Below are 19,702 nucleotides of genomic sequence, written 5' to 3'. Positions count from 1 at the left end.
GCTTACCACTTCCCTGCCCTAAGCTCTTGAAAAGGAATTTTAACAGCTACACATTAATCCAAAACTGCATGATGACAAAAAAAATTAGATGATTAATCTGCATCAGGGCTTGCTCACTGTGCGTTTCTGTTCCACCCGATGAGGTAAGGACCTGGGAGACACGTGGCTAGCCTGAAACCCTACTTTATGGGACTTCACAGCATCTTCCTGCAGAGGTGACAGGAGAGAAGAAAGGAAGACTATCATGGGGACCATCTTCATTTGCCAAACACTTCTCTACTTTTAGGAGAACATGGGTTTTGTTGCCTCCCAAAGAAGTTCTCCAAAAGCCACCTTTTGTTCTTCAAAGTTATTGCTCTGTATGTTGTTTTCCTTTTAAAAAAAATCCAAAACTTCAGTATAATCTGCACCTTTTGGCCTAGGTTCAAGAGCCTGTAGGCAGGATTGCACGTTACATAGGACAAAACTAGTATGCACACGTTACCCAAAGAAGCGTGATCTCAGTAAACCTTCTCACTTCTTTATGAAATTCAGATATGCCAGTAGGTCTAGGCATATTTATTTAAAATAAATAAGCAAGCAGATGTTCCTTGAGCACTGACTACAGTATAAAGTCCAAAATTGTCATCACACCACAGTTACACAACAGTCATTACAGTTGTAGGAGGGAGGCAAAGATTGCGTACAAGAATGATCAGATATGTGAAATAATTAACTTGATACAGGGTTTCTAATAAGGGGCTGGAAAATGTTTTCAAAGTCTGGTTGTGGCACTAAAATGCATCTGCATGTTTTTCCAGAAACAATGTAAAAGTCTTAGAGGACGAAGAGTTAGCACAAAAGCAGTTCATTTCAAAAGCATGCCCTGTTGCCGTTGCTGTCAAGAGCAGGCTGCTAGATCACAGAAAGACCAATAACTTCAATTTTTTTAAAATAAACAAATAGAAAGATGGATGGTTTGCTGTATCAAGATGGTCTTCCAGTGGGTGTCCTCATCTCCTGCCCAAAAGCACCATACATCATTTTGCTACCAATAATATTTCTAAGCTATTACATGACACTATGTAGCTACCTTTAAGTGCATCACAGAAGAGAAAAAAAGAGCAAGACCCACATTAAAGGAAAGTTTACCTCTGCTATATATCCAATGGCTGCTGAAAAGGGAAAGGTCCTTCAATTTATCTAACAGAGTTGGAGCACAGTAATCACGTTAGAGCCTTCTTCAATGATATAAAAAGGCCAAGGATAGTTAGTGTCCTAGTTAAAATATTTTCTCTTAAAAAAAAAAAAATCCCATTGCAACATATTTAAAAAGCCTATTATAGAGGCACTGAAGTGCAATAGGCTTACCAAGGGAGATTTTCAGGCTTGGGAAATTTCATAGAGCAGACAGTTTCCTTATGAAATTATAACTGAAGATCAATCTTAAATGCTTTTCCACACTTTAATGTCTCTTTGGAAGTGAAACAGTCAAAACTGCTTGATGAACCACAACTCAGAAGCAAAGGTGAGGGAGGGGAAAAAAAGAGCAATTTTAAGTTCATGCTTTGATTAATACTGACAGAGAAGAAATGGGTTGTGTTCCAGACTGGGTGCCAGTGGATGGCAATTTCTCAGTCCCTCATTTCCCTCCGCTCTTACACAAGGACAGCAAACAGTTCAGCTGTTAGCACAAATGAAGAGAGCTTTGTGCTGCACTCTAGCACCTTGGATGGAAGGTACGAGGCAAACACTAAGCAATAACGCTATTAAAATAAGGGAGAAGAGGGGAAGGTGATACTGGTTTACAGGCAGAGTAAAAAGTTCAGATTTTAATACTGACCGAAAGTTTATAAAATTCTTTCTATGCTGCATGTGCCAGCATCAGGGGGCTGCTGAAGGACAGGCTAAGAGTACAAAGTAGAAGATTTTAATTTTTTTTAAAAGCACTTTGAGACTTGCTTTGGAGACTAAATATTGGCTTATGTTCCAGCAAAGACAACTTCCTGTAAGTGATTCATTACTTCTAGTCCACAATCCATTACAGAGCAGCGCTCTGTCAGATTCTTGATTTCTTTTGGGACACCAGTACAATGTGAAAAGCTTAACAGGAGCTAAGAGCATTCATACCAGTTACAGCATCAGGCAGCCAAATTCATCTTACTGGAAAAATATTTTATTTTCTTTTAGTCAGAGGAGGTGCAGGTTTCTTTGAAATTGTCTTTAGAGAAAGACACATCACAAGGATGTCATCAATGCAATAATCTCAATTCAAGCAAAGATACATCACTTGAGCCAGATTCCAGTACTTGTCTCAGGCCCAGGATGCTAATCTTGATCACTAGGACAGCTTTGCAGCACTACGCTAAGGCAGGGCTTGGTCTCCAGGCTGCCTAATTCTTCCTGAGAAACAGAATTTCCATCCCTGCTGATGAGTGATATGTACTCCTCCCCTGGGGCAAAGGAGCCAGGTGCTTAGGTTATATTTCTGTATTTCCAGCTGTCTGCACTACAACTTATCTTGAGCAGATCATGTAGGCTTTGTGCTCTACACTTCCACACAGTGACATTGTGTGAGGGGACAGCCCATCAATAGTAGAACAACACTTGTTTTGTCCCCCATCCAGGAACTTGAAGCATTGTGTGAAGAATTTAAGAGCCATCGCGAACCTTTGACATAGCACTAAGTAACTATCAAGAGTAACCAGTGCAAGTTCAGAAAGATATTTCCCTTAAGTTCTACTTCGGAAAGAGGAGCAGAGAGAAAAATAATTCAGTTCTGTTAGCTCAGTGGAAATTTGAAAAATCTGAGGGAAGAAAATAAAAACCATCCATGAGCGATTGTCTCCCTCTCTGTAGGGAAAAGAAATAAGAATCAATTTAGCTGAAATGAACTGGCATAATGTCACTAAACAAGTTTGGCCTTTGCATTTATTATTCCCAAATACTTCTAACTGAGGTATTGTAACAAGACCTCTTTCTCATCAAGGAACCTACCATTAGCATCCCCACGAGAGTCTTAAGATACAGGAACACTATTATCTTCATTTTCAAATGGAGAATAAAGGTAAGCTAAGGCTCAGCGGTTTCCCCAGGGTCACAGCCGGTGCCTGGTAACTGAACCCAGGTTTCAAGTCACAAGCTACCAACTTGGCACTGCTCTGTTCTTTCTTGCTTTACTTTGCTGAAGGGCCTTGGTGTCACTGAAATCTGCCTCCTTGGTTTACGTATTCACTGATGACGAAGAAAAGAATCCATAAATTATTCTAAAGGTGCTAGGATAAGAAGCACCCTCCCACCACTGCACTCTGCATGGCTGTTCTCTCCTGAAACAGCACAAGCCTTGACTCCCATAAATAAGAGCACAATCAGGCACACAAAATTTTAGTTTGATTATGAGGAAATAAGTCTGTAGGCTTTGTTTGGTTTTGCCTCATCGACTTGTTTTCTCTTCAGCGTTTCATTAAGTTTCTAAAACATGTTGATCTCATTCTTCCAAGCCACTATTCATCAAAACCCCGAACAACAGAGTGCTTTGATTGCAGACTGTGTGCAGCCCACACCACCAGCTAGATAACTCGACAGCTTTATCAGGAGCCACTAGTGTCTTACAGAGCTTTAATAATTTGTCTGGAACTTAACTTGCTTCCATTCTTTCTTTCCATAACTTTTCATATATTCCCCTGACATTGGATGTTTAGTGCTCTTCTAAACACAAGAAACATGTTTAGCACTTTGCTCAAGACCTCTAAAGCCCCTTTCCTGGTTTCTACAATATGTTTTGACACGTGAAGCTAGGACAAATCTACTTAAACTGCCAGCACATAAGTGAAGTCTGTTTTAATTGCTCCTGATAAATCATTGCCACTCTGCGCCCAGACATAGACACTCTAGATTAAAAACGTTCTATTTCTTTACTTAATTTTGAAACTTTAAAAGGTGAGCAAGTCACTCAAAGGTTTATGCATGGACAAAGCCATGCAAACACAAGACTTTGGGTGTAGTCCTGTATAGGACAAAATTCCATAAACCTTCTCTCGCTCACTCTCATAAGAGGTCGAAGGGCCTGCCACAGTCTAAACCCCAACTCTCGCCTCAAGAAAAAATTCAAAGACACTTTTAAATAGCATTTCTTAGCATTCTCCTGTTCCCACCTTGATCATTGCTAGGCACAAGGGGTTTTTCCTCCATGGATCACTGGCCCCACTGTTCAAAATTAAGACTAGGTTTCAAGTAGTGTGATATGCATTTCTTTCATAATTTTCTGGATCATATTGTCAATTCCTTTCTCTATAGCAACAAATGCTGGGTATTTGGGGTTTTTTTTGTTTGTTTTGCTTTAATGAAAGGTGAGATTTCCAGGTGATAATATGATTCAAGGAGTCCAAGTTTTAGCAAAGCAAGGCAGCAAATATAATGGACTTCTGATAAATTTGTATGTGTAGTCAACATTGCCAGTAGTTTAAACTTCTCATCCCCATCACATTTTTAAGAGCTGGCTGTATGACAGAATATTTCTATTCTTCCTAAACTAGCTGTTTGTCTGAAAATAAATTATTAGTTTGGGAGAAATGCCTGTGATAACTTTTCTCTAAAAAGCCTCAGTGCCTCTGCATCTCCTCTTTTGGTGGAGTTTTTGTTACCTTAATTTGCCTTTTCAAGCATAAAATGATTAATGTAGCACACCAACAACTTCCAGTAGCAGTAATCACAGCAGAGCTTTAGGTAAACTAGAGATAGGTTAGGGTCCAGGAACACAAATTACGTCCTGATGTAAACTGCAGTTCTGTTTACTTAAAGGAGTTCCCCCCGCCCCCCCATCCTGGCAAGAATATATATTTAGCTATTATTCAGGTAAAGTATTCTTAAAGGAAAACCTAGTTTTCTTGATCACATTGACAGCTTTTTGTAATGCAAATTTTTCCAGAGTAGAAGGATGAATTCAAAGTCAGGGGCTGTGAGTCCTTTTCAAGGTCCACTATTAGGCTCCTATGAAATCCCAAGTCTCTTTTTCCAGGAGTGATATAGTTAAAATAATATTTATTCTTCATAAAAGCACCTTGATGAAAATCTCTGCACAAGAACTAATAACAAGCACTAAATCCTAAACTATAGATTAGCATTGTTTTCGCAGTGCACACATAGCTACTGCCATGTATCCTGATCTGTTACCAGACCAAAAACCAGAGTGGTTTTTGGCATTCAGATGCCACAGGATGAGCACATTTGCAAGGGGAACCACAGACTGCCTTATGTTAAATGCCATTCCCTGCCTCCTCCCTGTATATCTTAAGCTCTTCATTTTGTTGCCACTATTTCCAGTCAGTGGTTTGAATGACGTCTCATGGGTTGCTTACAACACTGCTTGCTTGTCCATGTCCCAGGTAATTAAAAATCAAATAAAATTGCTATTACATTTCAGGCCTGGAGGTCATTGCCCAAAAAAGCAAACACCCAGATACACACATGGAGCTAAGAAGGAATAAGATGCCATGACTGAGCCAGCCAAATCATCTTCCCAGAATGAGAAAAGAGAAATATCCAGACTTCACTATCCCCTTGCCTGCACTTGTAGCAGCAGATCAGCAAAACTGAGGTTAGAGAGCACTAAAGTTTTGACACACAGCTTTTCTAAACATGGCAAATCTTGCTCCCATATAACTGCACATGTCCCAGCTCTGGACTGGTGAGACCAAGGAAAAGGGGAGAAATTCCTGCCCTGATCCCTCCAACACTCTTAAAATCCTCAGGCCTTGTAGTCCCACTGGCAGAAGCAGGATCTGCAGCAGCAGGCTGTGAGCTGTGGAAGAAGGTGGTGCACTCACATCTGTGCAATGGCACTAGTCAAATCAGCACATTTAAACTTTGCATCCAAACTACTAAATATGAGCAGATGCATTTTATTCTTTTAATACCCAACTTATTTGCTTCCTGGTGTTATATTATTTGCTGAAGACAGCTGCAGACATAAATTACCTCTTTTTCTTCAGCCAAAATAAATAAATAATTATGGCTAATTAGGATTTCCCTTTCTCTGTTGTGAGCATTCACCTGGCTGCACTGCTGCAGTAAGAGGCAATGCAGAGAGGCTGAGCTAAGCAAGGCGAGCAGCTGTACATCCCAGAAATGAGTAGCAGCCGCTGTGCCTCTAACCACAGGAGGAAACCAGTAAACACACAAACTTCATAGCAACACCAGCCTCCATCTGCATAGTCCTTAAGGACAAGCGACACCCCTCGTGCCCCACATCGTGGCTCTGTGGGTCAGAGCTGCAGAGACAGCTTTAGCACTCACTACTAGGGGTCTCGGGACAAACTTCCAGGGGCTTACAGCAAGAGGATCAAGAAACAGTCCTTTGGGATCTAGAGGCCAGAAACCCGTATTGGTTGTGCCTGCCTAGTTTTGGAGCGCTAGTGTATATAACCTCCATGAAGGCAGTGGTGAATGTCACCATCTAAATGTGCAGTGGTGGTATTTCATGGTATAATTCATGTACTGCTGCACAGAGGCACAAACCCTCTGCTCAGACCCGCACAGAGATGCGACACACAGCACAATTCATGCATAGCTTTGCCTCAAAATTATTCTGAAATCAAAGGAACCCACAAAAAAGTACTTTATGCCAAACACCTCCCGCTGTTAGTAGCCACAGAGCCAGGAGCTTGGGTTTTGTACAAGGATTTCATTAAGATGTATATCCCAGTATAGCAATGCTGCTATACAGCAATTCAAAACCAAGTTATCACCAGTTATTCTGTTGAATACAGTGACAGAGAAGGATGCCTGCATTTTGTCAGAGCCACATTCTGAGTCTCAGCCTCTGTATGAATTTTAGTAGAATTTTAGTTTAAACCACATTAAACCACTCTTAGCGGTAAATTTTTCAAAAATAGCTATGGTAATAGTCAAAGGGGAAGTGAAAACATGAACAACCTAAATGCTGACTTGCTGAAATCCCTTCCCATACTTCAAACACAAAATACTACCAGTGATTTTGAAAGCACCATAAACCTTATAGAAAATGGGACATCTAGTGGCACTGCATGGGAATTGCAGCACGGAGGAGAGGCGATGCCTCCTCAAACCCTCTTCCATGAAGACTGTGACTAAGTAGAGGAATAACAATGATGGCACATAAGAGTCCTCCAAAATCCTGACACATGGCAAAACTTCATCCCAGGAGTTCATGCAACAATTTCCCTTTCTAAATAATTCAAAAAAATACCACCAAGTGATCAGGCAGGTATTCCACTTGATGGGTTTTCCTTTTATCACACACTCGCTCTTTGTTTCCCTTTCTCCCCCAAAAACAGTCAAAAGGTTTACATGATGCCATCCCACTGCATCTGAACTATGGATTCACACTTCGAAATAGCATGGTTTTGGCATTATTTATAAGTTAAAGCGGAGAGCTCTGGTGTTGGGGAAAAAGAAAGGCTTTGTTTACCTACACTATCCCCTACACATCCTAGTATTCGATCCCAGAATACTTTTGTTTACTCAGGATTCCCAGCAGCTGTAGGCAGATCCCCCACTAGCTCTGCTCTTTTTAGTATGAAACCATGAGCAGGTTTCTATAAGTAAAATGCTCCATACTGATAGATAATCTGATGCCAAGAGTTTGTCTTTAACACAGGAAAGCTCATTCCTGAGCTGGAAATGGGCCCAATACAGATGTAGTAGGGCCAAAGGAGAAAAAAAATAAAAGGTCCTGAGGTTTGTGGGTTTTTTTGTCATTAGTCCTTAATAAGACTTTGCGTTTAAGTTTGGATTATATGTTATACATTGAGGAAATGGATTTCATGCCTGAGAAACTGCATACTAGCAAATCCCACAGTATTGTTGAACAAACAAGGAGAATCAGTCTGTAGATCAGTCAAGTTACTTCAGTACAGACTGCAACCAAAGCCATCACAGTTCATAAAAGCATTTCATTTCTCCCTCTGCACTAGCACTGAATAAAGTTTCAGTACTTTCTAGCATTCAAATAACTTCCTTCAAAGGAAAGCTGAAGGGGGAAGGGTTTTCACAACAGTGAGCTGTCTGTACAGCTGAGTCAGATTTCAGTCAAGCAAACCTTTTTTAACTTGATAATCGTAAAAGACGTCAAGCAAAACAGCTTTCAAATGGTGAATGAGAAATCTGGTCATGCATTGGCTATGCTCAAAGGACTGGACTAAACTGAAGATACCAGATTAAAAAAAAACCCAAAACCTAATTTAATTTCTCTTTAAATTAACATTGGACAGTTCCAGAATTATGCATTTACTTTAAAAGCTGAAGTATTTCTACAGAAGCTCCCAGGTAATATTTCATTTCTCAGAGTTGCAGGCTGAGACAAGCCAACAGGCTAGTTTGTTACACATCTTCTCACATCAAACAGCTCTGCTCTGTCACAAGCATTTATTGATGCTTGAGGTCTTTTACTTCCTAAAACATTGTCACCTTCGGGTTTTCCATGGAGCCTGCCGTTACTTATGGTGCTGGCAGCAGAAAGGGGAGGTTGAAAAGGAAATTTGTTTGGGGGCTTAGTGCTACCAGTAAAAGCCACCAACTTACTATCAAAGGGGGGGGGGGACTTTTGTGGGTTCATTAAGCAAGTTTCCTCAATGCATCGCCTGGTAACCAGCCACCCACGTGGCAAAACAAGCCTGCGTCATGGTAAACAGTCCTTTCCCCCTAAGCACTTGCACCTGCCTTTCACACAGCAACACGACAAGGGGAAAAAATGCTGCGTTTTCCCTGAACTGAAGGCCAAATTGCACACTTTGTTTACCTGGCATAACAGACTTTCTGGCAGCCTTTTGGGTTTCTCACCAGCATTTAAGTGGCAGATAACAGTGCACGCAGGCATAGCTCTGAGCCCATTTGGATTCAGCTCCAGGGACCCAAAATTTTGGCTTCAGCCACCAAGGGGCTCCAGGCAGGTGGGTCACCTCAGCCCACACTCAGGTTTTGGGAGGCACGTGACCTCCTCACCGGTGATTCCCACCAGAAGCTTGTGTTGTACCCCTGCCAGTAACTCGACTTCCTGCATGCTCAGAGCCAATTTATGCCTCAGTTTCCCCATCTGAGGAATTAGGGTAGCAGGGTTTTGCCAAACACGGCAGCCAGGAGAGGACGAGCAGTGCACATGCAGACCAGATGCAGCACATTTCCCTCCCAGCTTTTCAGCTGTGTACAAGGTGATTCAATTCAGCTGAGTTTGAATGAGTTACCTGAATACAGGGCTGGTGTAGAGCAGTGATGAATCATCTTTTCCTCCATGCTTATTCTTTGCACAATAATGTATTGCAGACCTCTAATTCCTCTGCTAAACATCCATAATCTTCTGACAGCTGAAGAGTCTCCAGGGATTTCATATTTGAATCAGGGCAACAGACACAGACAGGTCAGTTAAAGCAGACTTCAGTAAACCAGCGTTATAAGATTTAAAGACTTCTATTTTAACATGGAAGTGGTTTACATCACTTCAACTACTGACAAATTACCATAAGTCACTCTTAACGAGATCATTTTGTTAGGGCTTATGAAAAGGCCATAAAGATATACTCTCTTTTTTCCCCAGTTTTAAAGTAAAAGAGGGCACCTCACCCTAAGGCAAGATGCACCTACTTCTGGCAGGAGGGTGCTAACCTGTGCTGACAGACGGAAAAACCTCTACACAGACAATGAAACCCCTATAGAAGTGCTGGGGAGTGTGTTAACAGACCACTCCATACCTCCCCATGCGCTGGTTTGGGGTTCCCCTGCTAGATACAGGGGTGTCAAGGGCCTCTCTTTCCATTCCTGGCACGAGGTGGCTTCAAGAGTCTGGAGGTGAAGGTGAAGGCAGCAAGTCTCCTGCACAGCCCCAGGGTCTGCTTCATGCCCAGATTTGACAAAGCATAAGAGGTCTCATTATCTAACACTTTGTAAAAATCTCACTATTTTCCTGGAAATTATTTGGCTAAGGAAGAAAAAAAAAACAACCCACAAACACATTTCCCTTCCCTCCATAGAGGTACTTCACCATACAGGACCTCTGCTCCTTCCTATGCATCAGAAACCAAGTACAGCAAAATACATATATATGCCATCTGCTTTTCCTAGATTTCCTCTGCCCTGGGCCCCTCCATCTCCCTGCATCCTTACCTGCTTCTCTTGACAGACACACACCAAGGCACTCCAGAGGGCATTGCTACTGCCCAGATCAGCAGGAGAGATGTGGGCCATCCCTTCCCAGCCCTCACCTCTCTCCAAGAAACCTACCCAGGTGCCTGTCCCACTCCTCTTACCCTCTCTGTTTCCACCCTCCCCTGCAAGTAAACAAGCCAGCTCCCTTTTCTACTGGCAACACCTGTATTTCATCCTGCTCCCCTCCACCTCCTGCCCACCTCTTGCTCCCCACATGGCTCCCTCTGGCTGGCAGCACCTTGCAGGGCTCACAGAAGCAGCCCTGGGCTATCCCAAAGAGTCAGCAAGCCAGCAACACTGTCATAATACGAAGGTCTGAGCTGCGTTTTGGGAGGGTTTTATCAATTTCAGCATGGGAATATTGAGTTTTCATCACATGTCTGATGTTACATGGCATTCACATCATGTAGAAAGGACCGTTTTGAGTACATCAACCACCCCAAAGAAAGCAAAAACAAAAGAGGAAAAGTATATGCTAGCGATCCTTTCTTGCCAAGCAGAATAGTTAAACTTGTCTGCAGCAATCAGTCAAGGCTCCAGCAAAACCTGTTCTACCGAAGATAAATTATATTTTGCGAAAGAACGGATACCTCTGAAAACTTCATTACCATTTGTTAAGACAAAGAGTTGCCTCTTGATAGTCTCCTTAATGCAGTATAAATTTTAATAAGGCGTGCATAAATGACCAGCCATAGTGCAGCTCACAGACTCTGCTGAGCTTTAGGAAAACAATTCTCTACGGCTGCTTTTCACCTCCTGTCCTGGTATTGCTGAAAATCTCTCCTGCTAATCACACATGGGAGAAGCAGCAGCATGCATGTGCAGGCCTTGGGTCTGGTTTTAAGTTTACATCCCTCACGCTCTTTCTAATAATCACTTGTCTCACGTCAGCTGCTACAAAGTCGCTTAGACAATCCAGATTGCTTTTTTGGATCATTAACTGGGTACCCAAAACACTATTAAGGTCAGAAGCAATGGATAATTTTTTTCTACAGGTACTCGGTAGGATAAGGAGAGGAGGAAAAAACTCTAAGTCATTCTGTGCTTGTTAGGTCAATACGCAGATATTGCAGCCAAGCCATAGAATTAATTTTTAGCATTACTTTTGTCCCTTTTTTTTAATCTTGGTGTATTGTGTGTTATGGATCACTTTGTGCAAAAGTTTTTATATAGCTGACATGCTTTTAAATTTTCTACAAATATTAGTACTTTACCAATCATAAAATTAGGACTTGTACTATACTATCAGGCATATTGATTATTAAATTCTGATATCTTAGTAACACTAATAAAGAAACAGCTCACAGTAACATTAATCTGTATGAAGGATACCCAGGCATGTGAAGGCTCACTTCATTTGGAAGGAGAGTGCAATAAAACCTAAGTTCAAAACGAAAAATAGATCTGTAAGAGTGTGAGTAACAGAAACGTCTCACCTTAGTGCTAGAGTTTCCCTTGGATTCAGCCTCCACCACGGCCTTACACTAACACAGTTCCTGTTTAACAAACCAAAATAAGGTCATTGCCTTTAGTGACTGTGGCTTGGAGGACTGCCTACACCCTGGGAAGATCATTAAGCAGCCTCTGCATGACTGCCAAGGTACTAGGAGAAAGTGGCCTCCCAGCACGGCAGGTACAGCTCACGTGGCACGTATCTCTCACCCCAATGCAGCACTTCATGCCACTTCAGCACATACAGGGCTCCAGTCTGAACAGGGGAGACTCGTGTCCCAGTCAGACACAGTCTGGGGTCATGAAAAGCTAAAGATGAGAGAAAGCCCCTTGGATGAGACCAGTCCAAAGCACCAAGCAGGTGGTGGGAGACAGGCAATGAAAGAAGTCCTCACGTTTGCTGTTACCATCTTTTAACAACCATTCCGGTTCATATTCTGTCTCCTGGCTGCACTATTGAAAATGAAATCAAAGGCAGGCAACGGAGTACTTTTTACTCTACATCCATTTGTCTTAAGCAGAGCATCCCTCACTGGCATAGGAACACACCAAGCTTGTGATCACCCCATTGCAGCAGTCTGGAGAGAGAGGTTGTGTTAGCAGGTATTTCACTAACTGCTCTAGAAAATATAAGCACGAGGAAAATAATATTTACAGCAAGGAAAGTGAGATTTCGTGTTCAACAGGAGATGCATGCTAGCACACACCAACTCCCAGGTGTTAAATAGGTGTGAGTATGCCTTGGTGATCACAGCAGACTCGCAGTTAATTCAGCATTTAAAGACATTGGAAACATTATATTGAATCTTCCTGGAAAAGCAGAAGTGCCATTTACTAACATAGAGATTAAGTAAAGCCTTGTGTACAAAGACTGGAATGAAAAGTAATTTGTTTTTCTCTATCATCTGATATCTTCAGCAAGCAGGGACTCAGTCTTTTAACCCTTTTTGCAGAGGGCTGTTTCTGTCAAGACAGGTTCAGAAAAAGAGTACAAAATTAATTTCTAAAAAACACCCATAAAGACAGAAATAATAAACTAGGCAGACTGAGGACATACATTTTATCCTCGATTATTTAAAAAAAATGATCCAGAAAAAGTGGAGTATTATTTTAAGATCATTACTATTGCCACACTCTGTTCTGAAGAAGTTTATTTTTCTGAAATCAAAAATAAAGTACATGCATTTTCAGAGGGAAGTCACCTGAAGCACATGCTGCTGAATTTCACTAAAAGTCACACTGAAAATAAGTAACATTTGGATTTGTGAGGCTTTCCTTAAACAATTCCTCCAATAATTGTCTAGGTCTGTCATAGAACTGAATCATACTTCAATTTTTGTAACTACATCAAGTAACATATTCCCCATTTTCTAAAACTTTCAGTCATTACCATGAGGGAAGCTAAAATATCAATCTAACAAAAAAAAATATTTTCTTCTGTAAGCACAAATCAGATGGACCATCATATTCTGTACTGAAAGCTTTGTGCATTCAGAGTCCTTTCCAGCTATCCGAGGAAAGGATCAGGTCTTTTCTGCACAAGGAGTAAGATGCAACCGCAAGACCTTGACTGACGACCTTGTTCCATTTCAAACTTCTTCCTTGCATCATGGGATCTATAGAGCTTTCTGAAAATGGAAACAGATTTGTATCCACCCACCCAAGGCCAGGAGCTGGGACTCTCAAACCAGCACCAAGGCTTCTGAGCGTGACACAAGCTGCAGGAGCGGGTGGCTCAGATGTGCCAGTATGCCTGAATGGAAAACTTCTTTGCCTGAAGTCCCACCAAGGCACCTCAAAACAGGTCTTAAATGACTGTAGGAGTTTTGATAGCCCTCCACAGTGGTGGATTTTCGAAGTAAAATTTGAGAGATGAAACAACATTTGAAGGGAAGCAAAAGAATAGAGAGTTTCTTGGGAATGCCGAGAAATTAAACCTACTGAGCAGGTCTTGCACAGCTGTGGCTGTGAACAGAGCTATGCTACATGTCACTGTGAAAATACTCACAATTATCTGGTAGATTAACCATCAGAAAAAGAAATAGGTTGTTGTATTTGTTTTAGAGCATTTGCAAATGCCCAAAGTAGGACATTTCTGGCATAATTGTTCAGGCCTCACTGGAAACGATGTTGGTCCACTGAGCCTTTGTGTCTTTCAATCTAGAGATGGGAAAAGAGGTGATTACATAGTCAGTGCCTCTTCATAAAAGCACAGCTTTATTCCCTCTGGTGCACTGTCTAGTTTTCAACATACAAACATTGAGCTTTGTGTGTTTTCCTTGGAAGATTATTTCTTGACTTTCAAGTACTTTCTCCTGCTATTAGTTTTACTAGTCCCTATCTGTACTCTGTGTCGTTATGCCTAGTTACAGATTGTGCTAAATAAGTAATCTTCTTCCTCAGTGTTGACATCTTTCAAGTATTTGCAGATGATCTCGTTCCCCTATAGCTGCCAGCTAACATATTTAACTACTTTATTCTTTCTTTCTAAATTCCCCAAAGGCTTTTCATTGCTCTTATCTGAATTCCCTCGGGTTGTCAAAAACGGTCTAGTAATGAGGTGTCCTGACGGCACCCGGCACGTTAGGGCTGAACAGGAAGGAGACCTTATCCCCTCCTAGGACAGGATACCTATGCCTGTGCAGTTCAGCAAAACACAGGACACTTTTGTTGCTTTGCAAACTCAGGATTAATTTACTACTAATGATCACATCTTGTATTTCTCTCGCCCTGCAGTTTATTTGTTTACATCTTCCCAAGATGATTCATCTGCCTAATCTTTTAGAGCCTTCGGCTTACTTCTGGCTCTCATCACTGATTAAACAAAATGATGCACGACTTTCATTGTGAATTTGGACACTGGGAATTTAGAAGCTTCCCAGAAGAGCTCTGGACGGTGGGACAGGCACTCTTTGCACAAGGGGTGGCCTGTCCTCCTCTCTGAGCAAAAGGACAAGGGGCTATCAGCAGCATCAATCTTCATTTGGAAAAATAATCAGGTACAACATCAGCGCAGAAGAGCTTGACCTCCATTCACCTTCCTGCCCTGTGACCACACCACCGGAGGGGAAGGTGTTGCCTCCGCAGCTGTGCCCTAAAATCCGTATCAAGAAATGGAAATTCGTTTGAATGGTGCAGATGTTTGATGCCCCTTGTGTGTGTGATGTCCAACAACTCCCCCAGTTGTCCTTCCAAATTACGCTGCAGGTGACAGCATTGAAATACGGAGATTACTTTCAAGGAGCGCTCATCTTACTTGCATTGGAAGTTTGGGGTATTTATTCCTACACTGCAGGTATTTGTGAAATTCGGACATTTGAGATGCAGTATTAGTACCAAAACAAGACAAAACAAAGAACTAATAATCCTCCAACTTCTAAATGTTTAACTGAGTAAGCCCCCCCAAACTTTTCTATTGCATTGCGTTGATGTAAAATACATATATATCAGAGGAAAATCATCTATTAGTTTCCATTTTCCAAATAAAGGTAACTCAGCCTGTGCCCTGTCAGTCACGCTTGTGAAGAGTCATTACAAAAATCAGATTATCTCTATTTCATGCAATACAGTAAGTATGAAGTGCTTCTGCAAATCAAGTTATTAAGAGTGCCCCAACCATCTGCATTATTTGAAATACTTCAGGGCAACTTATCTGCAAAGTCAGCTGGCTATAAAGGTAATCTCTTTGTGCTCGTGCAGAATATACTTTATAGTTTTATGGCTACTTACATTAATTGAGCAAAGCCATTAGCCACTCCTCTTTCTAATCACTGACGTGAGGCCAAAGTCATCCCTACCATTTTCACAGAGGAAGAACAAGAAAACCATATAGATATGAGGTTGACTGGTCACAGGCAGGAAAACCTACACAGTAGTTTTCTCATCATTTTCCCACAACTTTGAAAAAGCCCACCCAAGAGTGCAGAAGGGCAACGGGGGCACCAGGCACTAGGCGGAGGCATGGCAGGACTAGAGAGAATTGAGGGTCTGGCCCTCACCCGTGCAGCAGCTCCGTGGGAATTTGACAGATACAGTTTCCTTCAACCGAGCTGAATTTGTCCTTGTCACCCTGTGCACTGAAATCCTCCTGGTGCAGGAGCACGCTGGGCATGGGGCAGCGCTGCTGTTCCTGCCTGCATGGCCCGGTTACGGCCCCAGGGTCCACGAACCACAGAAGGGCCGCCACTGGCAGTGGAAGCCACAGTCCTGACTTCACCAGCTGGCTACAGACTACAAATCCTCATGGCCTGAAGTGTGTGAGGTGGAACGGCATCAGCTCCAAGCCTCTCGTACTAGTAGCCCAGACAAAATGTCCTATGACTCGCAAAGCCCCTGGCAAGCAGGACTGCATATTGGGACAGTCTGTTCAGGAGATGACGGGGTCCATAATGATGCAAATAAGAGACTGACAAAAAGCACAGAGTGTGCAACAATTTCAAAAGCTTGCAATGAAAAGCCAGGGCCAGCCAGATGGAAGAAGAGCCAGAGCAATGCCAACACCCTCTGGAGGGGGGCCTCTCCCACTTACTTTTAATGTTACCCCTACACTCTCAACAGGTTCTTACCCCCATGCCAAGTTACTCAGCAGTAAGCAGAGGGAGAAGAGGGCTCAGATTCACTGCAGCAAGGGCTGGGGAGCCAGAATATCGTATGGGCACTGTGGCCTCTAAAAGTGGCCTCGTCCTCGCAGCACGCTGCCTGGCAACAGAGAAATGCACGGCAGGCGTGAGTAAGGCAGCTCATGTACCGAGAGGCACTTGTTTGAATTAGCAGCATTCCGCCCTGTAAAATACACCCCACGGCAACGCTGGAGACCCGGCTGCCTGCTCTTCCACCGCCCCCAACAGCTGCCATCTCATGTGACCTAAAAAAGAACCCCCAAACCCCACGCATTTAAACAAGAACACCAGCTCTATAGTACTTCTAAAATATTTTCCTTTTGCCAAGCTTACCACACAGCTGTTAGCACCTATCCTTAACTTCTCCACGTGTCCTTCCTGTAAGGACAAATCTGTGTCCACCCTTTGCCATGGTGCAGAAACTCACTTCAGAGCTTTACCTCCTTGCCCTGCATAAGCATAAGGTGGTTCACTTTGGTGTCTGCCAGTTGCCACCCCGATGGCTCAGTAACCTCAAGCCTAACGTAGCGCATCACCAAGCAGTTTCCCTTTGCCTCACAGACCCAGCAGGTATCTAGGAGCCACTCCAGCCATCAAAAGTCATTCCCAAATCCTCCTCTCAGATTTTTGTACTGATAAACGCGGGAACGGTGAGAGGCTCTCGTAAATAAATGACTGGATCAAAACTTGTGTCAGGGCGCAGGTCACACACAACCACAGAACTCACACTTGCTTGAGCTCTCTCTCTGAAAGCCACTATGGTACAAGAGAGCTATCAAAAATGGTGCTGTGAGAGGGCAACCAAAGGTCTGCTCCAAGCACGAGTTTCCTAAAGGCCCAGTGGCCGAGTGGCTTCCTCCATGCCCCCTGATGCCCAGCACAGGGTGGGGGCAGCCGGCGGGAGGGTGGACCGTGCCCCAGGGCTCCCTGGCCGCACCACGTGGGCACCAGCCCCAGGCAGCACCTGGGGAACAGCAGCTGCTGTGCTGGGGCCAAAGCGGTCCCTGGGGACATTAGGGATGGGGAGCGGTCAGCCGTGGGATGTTGCCAGGTCTGTCCCCACCTACGGGGAGTGAAGCCTACTTAGCATTTTAGTCATATGAGGGAATAACTCCTGTGGAATAAAAGGAGAAAAACTGGGTTAGACGTGGTTAAAGTGAAAAAAAGTCGTTTAAAAAGGTGAGTGTCTTCTTCTGCGCTGGAAAACGCTAAATTTAAAAATGCTCTAATGGGGTCAAATTCAGATCTCCATACGCCAAAGTAAAGCCAACATAACCTGTTCCGCAAAGAGGCCCCGAGGGGAGTTTTCTAATACTTTGCTACAGAGTAAAAGCTGCAGGGCGAGCTCACCTTCAAATTTCCCCTGAATTTCGCGTTGCAAACGTAGCCCCTCCGGAGAGAGCGGGGGACCAGCGGGCGGGCGGGCGGGCGGAGCGCTTCAGGGGGGGGAGCGGGCAGAGCAGGAGCCGCGGAGCGCGCCCGGCCGGTGCCTTGCCGGGGACGCGGTGAACCGGCCGCGGTCCCCGGGAGCGGCTCCCCGTCCCTCCCTGCCTCCCGCCGCCTGGAGAAGCGGCGGACTCACCTGCGGGGCGGCCCGAGGCGGCGGCGACGGGCGGCTCACAGCTCCCGGCACGCACCCCAGGGCTGCCGCGGCGGCGGGCGGCGGCGCGGGGGGGCACCGGGGGCGCTGCCCGCCGATCCCCGCAGCTGCCGGAGGAGCAGGCAGAGCAGCAGCAGCAGCAACAGCAGCAGCAGCAGGAAGAGCGCCAGGTAGAGGAGCAGGTTGAGCTCCCACTCCATGCCGCCCGCGGCTCGGCACGGCTCGGCTCCCCGCGAACCGCCCGGTGCCGATGTCGGTGCCGGTGGCGACCGAGCCGCCGCTCCTCTGGCCGCCCGGAGCCTCCTCCCCTGCGGCAGGGCGGACGGCGGGCGGAGAGGGGCACCGGGCGGAGGGGCTGCGGCCGGGCGCCCGCGGAGCCAGTCCTGCCTTCAGCCCCCGCCTCTGCGGCACCTCCCTGCCCGGGTAGGGCAGGACGGGGCAGCACCGGGCACAGGAGGGCACCGGGGCGGTGGGTGCAGCGGGCACCGTGGCCGCCCCGCGTCCGCCTCAGCGGCTGCGACTTCTGGACCCGTGGTCCGAGCTGGGGCGCGCTGGCCGTGCTCCTTGGGCACACGTCCCTTGTTACAGCAACGATGCTCCGAGACCACCCGTCGCCACCAAGAGAAGCTCGCTGGGGTGGCTCGCTTCGAAACTGAGCCTCCCCTCCACACTGAAATGCCCTCATAGCGGTACCGCAGGCAGCATCCATCCTTCCTGCCTCCCCACCCCGCATTTCACACGTGTCCACCAGCACAGGCCAACCGGCTCCGAACTTCGTCGGTATCAGAAAATGTCTCTCTCCTTGAAGATGTTTGAGAGCCATCCCCTTGGCCAGGAGCAAAAACACTTGTCAGATATTGCCATGGGAATAGAAAAGTTATGCAGATTTTCGGGCACTTGACTCTGGCTTGGTGAACAAAATAATTGTGATGGAGCCGCCATGACTTTTGCTTTGAAGGTGATGAAAAAACATACTTTAAAAATACCAGATGCCCTTTGTTGTACTGCATCGCTAACATCTGGCTGTCGGTCAGGTAACAGAGCCACCGCCCTTAGAGCCAAGGGACACACTGGGGTTAGATCTGGCATGACCCGGTGGCTCCCGCACCCACTTTTGGAAACGCTCTGCTCAATGCATGAGCCTCCAGACTTAAAAGACAGGTTACTGAGGAGCGCAATTGCAGCGGTGGCTCACTGCCCTCCTTGGGACAGCGGCACCAATCGGAAAAAAAAATCAGACGTATTTTGCATCACATCTCCCTCTACTTCTCCATGCTCCCCAAAGACCACTGGTGCACTGAGGCTGCAGGAGAGCAGATGGGGTGAAGGGAGTGGAGGGATGTCAGCTTGTCGCTATCCTCAGGGAAAACCCTACTTGCACTTTTTGGGTACCATCTGGCTGCTTGCCCACATGATTCCTCTCGGCTCAGGTCACATCCCCAATGCCTCCACAGATTTATAAGCATTGGAAACGAAATTTCACAGAGTGAACATAAGCACTGCTGCATATATTGCAGATTTTGTCAGGGCCATAGAAAGTGTGTTACTTCCTGAAGAAATACATCCCCAAAATGCATAAATTCTACTTCATAAAGCCTCCCAAATTCTTAACGTAAGTATAGCATCACGGTAAGTTTGAGCTAAGGAGATAACTACATATTGAGTTACCATTTTACACCGAATCTTCTATCCTTATAGGAGCCCTAGAATAATACTTCATAATAATGCTCAATAAACAATTTGAAGCAATCTGGGAAAATGATCATTCACCTTTTCTTGAAGTAGCAAAACTTCATTCTGACATCTTCATCGATACTGGAAAAAACAATGTCTGGCGCAAGAAGGAAAGGTCAGCATCCATCATTCTCCAGCGCTC

The sequence above is a fragment of the Mycteria americana genome, chromosome 4 (assembly GCF_035582795.1).
Source record: "Mycteria americana isolate JAX WOST 10 ecotype Jacksonville Zoo and Gardens chromosome 4, USCA_MyAme_1.0, whole genome shotgun sequence".
NCBI classification, from domain to species: domain Eukaryota; kingdom Metazoa; phylum Chordata; class Aves; order Ciconiiformes; family Ciconiidae; genus Mycteria; species Mycteria americana.
The sequence above is the reverse complement of the archived record's forward strand: the minus strand, read 5'-3'. Positions refer to the sequence as shown.